General features: G+C 38.4%; 1 long non-coding RNA gene across 1 annotated transcript; it reads left to right on the forward strand.

Moving 5' to 3' along the window:
* LOC122538455 lies at positions 1 to 2,450 on the forward strand. Its single transcript, XR_006308854.1, has 2 exons — positions 1 to 736; positions 827 to 2,450. It is a non-coding gene; the product is annotated as an uncharacterized LOC122538455 (long non-coding RNA).
* Positions 2,451 to 3,880: the final 1,430 nt, after the last annotated feature.

A 3,880-nucleotide genomic window follows, 5' to 3' on the forward strand; every position in this document is an offset into this window, starting at 1 on the left:
TATACTTAAAACTGAGAAAATGTTACAACTTTGGAAAAATTCTCGACGCGCGTGGCCACGTCGTTCCATCGCAAAGAGGTTAATTACCATTCGTGTCGACGAGCGATCGACAATCTTCGAGTGTTAATTTCAATTTCAATATTACGGAAAGTATAATCGAGAGATACATCGTCTGACAGGACAAACTGAGAATGATCTTCGCGAAAGGGACGAAAGCCAATATTGGTTAATTAATTAACGTTATCGCCGGATCTCGAACTCGGAGGGGCAAACGCGAGGAGTAAAGTTGGTTGATCACCAACGACAGTAATGGCGTTGAATCTGTTAAATCCCACAAAGTACGTCACACTGTGTATATCGAAACAGTCTCCCCGAAGCACGGGGGGGGACTTGAATTCTCCGTTGTCGAATCCATCGTTGATTATTCGCTTAAACAACGAGCCACGTGCGCGCATCGATCAGCTTATGTCTTACAATCGCGCGGCGGCTATTGCGTAATTGCTTCGCGTTCGCCCGAAGGCCTGACGCTTCGCTTAGCAACGAACCAATTGACGATCGGTCATACGTGCAACAATTGCGATTACACGTGGAACGATCGCGATTATACGCGTCGATAATGGACCCGGGAAATTGTTGTGCCACGCGGCGAACAACACGGACGCGTCTCTCCGTCAACGTGAAAACGCTATTGAACGCCGAACAACGCTGGTTTTCCCACCGACACATGGTCAAAGAGGTTGGTATTCGTCGACCGTATGTTCTTTCAACCTTTTCCTGTTGATTTCGTACTGACTTTTCTTTTTTTTTTCTTCCTTTTCTTTTTAAGAAAATTGGATTTGGAATAAGAATTGTGTAACGAAGAAGACATTTGATCATCATTACGATCACCGATAGCTGATCGAGATATGAATTTGCGCAAACATCCGCGATATCAGGATTAAATAGGAATGAAACAATTTAATTGGAAATCATTGTACTTTCAAATGCCTGATGATCAGTAGTCAGATGTTGAGAAAATTCTAGAAAATTTCGAGTAACTCGTATGCTTCCATGGTTTGCGTGAATTTGCGCAAACATCCGCGATATCGAGATTAAGTAGGAATGAAACAATTTAATTGGAAATCATTGTACTTTCAAATGCCTGATGATCAGTAGTCAGATGTTGAGAAAATTCTAGAAAATTTCGAGTAACTCGTATGCTTCCACGGTTTGTACGAATTTGCACAAACACCTGCGATATCGAGATTAAGTAGGAATGAAACAATTTAATTGGAAATCATTGTACTTTCAAATGCCTGATGATCAGTAATCAGATGTTGAGAAAATTCTAGAAAATTTCGAGTAACTCGTATGCTTCACGGTTTGTACGAATTTGCACAAACACCCGCGATATCGAGATTAGTAACGAAATTAAATTAGAATGAAACAATTTAATTGGAAATCATTAAAGTTTCAAATGCCTGATGATAGTAATCAGATGTTGAGAAAATTTCGGGTATATCGTATGCTTCCACGGTTTGTACAAATTTGCACAAACACCCGCGATATTGAAATTAATATTAAAATTAAGTTAGAATGAAAAAGTTTGATCCAAAATTATTGTAGTTTCAAATACCTGATATTAATCAGATGTTGAAAAAATTGTAGAAAATGTTGACTAATTTGTACCCTTCCACGGTTTGTATGAATTTGCACAAACATTCACCGTCTGGAGTAATCAGCAACGAAGTGAAACGAAATGGAGAATTCCAAGATTAAACAGCTTAACTCGAAATATCTAACGACGCCAATTACCAAATCAAGAAAATCCTCCAGCCGCTTAAAAAAAAAAAAAAAAATGGAACAATCAATTAAATCGACTTGCAAGTAGTCGATCCTTCCTCGGTTAACTAACCGAGCTGAAAAAGAAGGAAAAAGAGATACGCCGTTACGAGACAAAAAAGAAAGTCAATTTTCATTGTTCGTCGAGGCAATCTTCGATCGTGTTCCATCGTCAATGCACTCAAATTACAACAGGCCAGAGACAGACGGTGGAAACGGACGGGCAGAAAAGAAAGAAAGAAAAAGCGAAGCAGCGTTGTTCACGCGGCGGTATGGCCAAAAGTCAACGCTTTCAAGAATCGATATCCGCTAATAGAATTGTGCACGCACCGCGAACCGAACGAAATACGACAACGGCAGGTTTGCTGGCAATTAGTAATGACGTGTCGTTCGATATATTGTGTATACGGACCTGTCGCTTGAAAACGATCGTCGCCCAATCAAATTCTCGTTCCATCTTCCGTCGTTCGTTCTTGCACATCTGGCTTAAATGCAACACTTTTTTTTTTAATGTTAAGAATTACAGAATTAAATAAATTTATACATTACACCCACTATGGCGCTGATGTTTATGCAGTGTCACGCGTAATTAAGGAAATCTAATTCTAATAAAAATTTATTTCATCCATTGAGTATTTTTTTTTTTTCTTGATCGTAAATATATTTTTACATACTAAACGAAATTCATATTATTAGAATTTCGTACGTCAGATTCTCCGTTAATTTTTCGAATTTTTCTGCTAAAAAGCTTTCGTGGGTAGAAATTATACCACCAAAAAATTAAAAAACCGTAGCAATTCGAATGCCAGGATATTGCCTTGTTCCTGCGTTTCACGATCGATCGCTATTTTTCTAAAAGAATGCAATGTTTTCTAAAAGGAAAAAAATAAAAAGGAAAATCGATTCCTGCAAACAATTCTGTCGGCTGGCTACCACGCAACGAAAGCACGGAGTTTTAATATAATGGAACGATAGACCTTACGCGAAATTAAAGTGAATTAGTTTCAAAAGTTCCCGATGGAATGTATCTTTAATGAACGAGAGAGAGAGACGGAGAGAGAAAATAGACGGAGGAGAGAGGGACGAACGCCCTTTAGTAGCCATTCGCTAATGAGGAACAGTTAACGAAGAAAATTGCTGAATAATTAAAAGTTGCTTTTGTTGAAAATTGCGCGATTTACCCGGTTGGCACGCGCCATCCTGCAAAAAATAACGAACGTCCATTAAACTCTGTCCGTGAAATCTGTCTTCCTCTGAACCGGTTAGAACTTTTACCTCGTCGATAGTCTTTCGATACACTGGCGGAAGAAAAAAAAATCGAGACATTAAAAAAAAAAAAAAAAAAAAAAAAAAAAAAAAAACAAAAAAACAAAAAACGAAGAAGAAGAAGAAGAAGAAGGAAAAGAAAAAAAGAAAATAACGTGAGGCTGATGAAAGAGGATGGGAAGAGAGAAGGGTGAACAAAGGAACGAACAAACGAAGTTCGAGCCCCTTAATTCAAAGGATGAACTAACTGTTATACACTCGCTGGCTGCGAAGAATTGATAATGAAAATTTCTACTACTGCCGGAGAATCGCAACGGTATAACGCTGCTCTTCGTTCTTCGGGATCGTTTTTTTTTTCTTTTTTTTTTTCAACCTGGATGATTTCAGCAACGCGCGAATATTTCGCTAGAACGTTGTTTCGAGAGGCACCTGTCCGTGGTTGTGAAGTCTCGTTGAAAAAGCAACGAAGAAATTACGTAAGTGCTTTTCAGCTTCCGAATGAAACAGAGAGAGAGAGAGCCGACGTTTCTGACGTGAAATTGACGGACGATAAACGTGCATCGAATTTTAAAAAGTAGGTAATTATTGGTTGGAGATTGCGTAAGTAATTTAGCTTCTGAGTCAAATGGGAAGCCGATATTTCAATCGCCAGACTTGATCGATAGAGCTTTGAATTTTTAAAAAAGTATGTAATTTGACCAACGTACGAGTAACTGATTGGAATGAAATTATTTGCAAAGTAAAAATTGAAAGATTTCCTCCCGTACATTGAATACGTGAATAATTGTTTTCG

This window comes from Frieseomelitta varia, unplaced genomic scaffold, assembly GCF_011392965.1.
Source record: "Frieseomelitta varia isolate USP_RPSP 00005682 unplaced genomic scaffold, Fvar_1.2 scaffold_164, whole genome shotgun sequence".
NCBI lineage: Eukaryota > Metazoa > Arthropoda > Insecta > Hymenoptera > Apidae > Frieseomelitta > Frieseomelitta varia.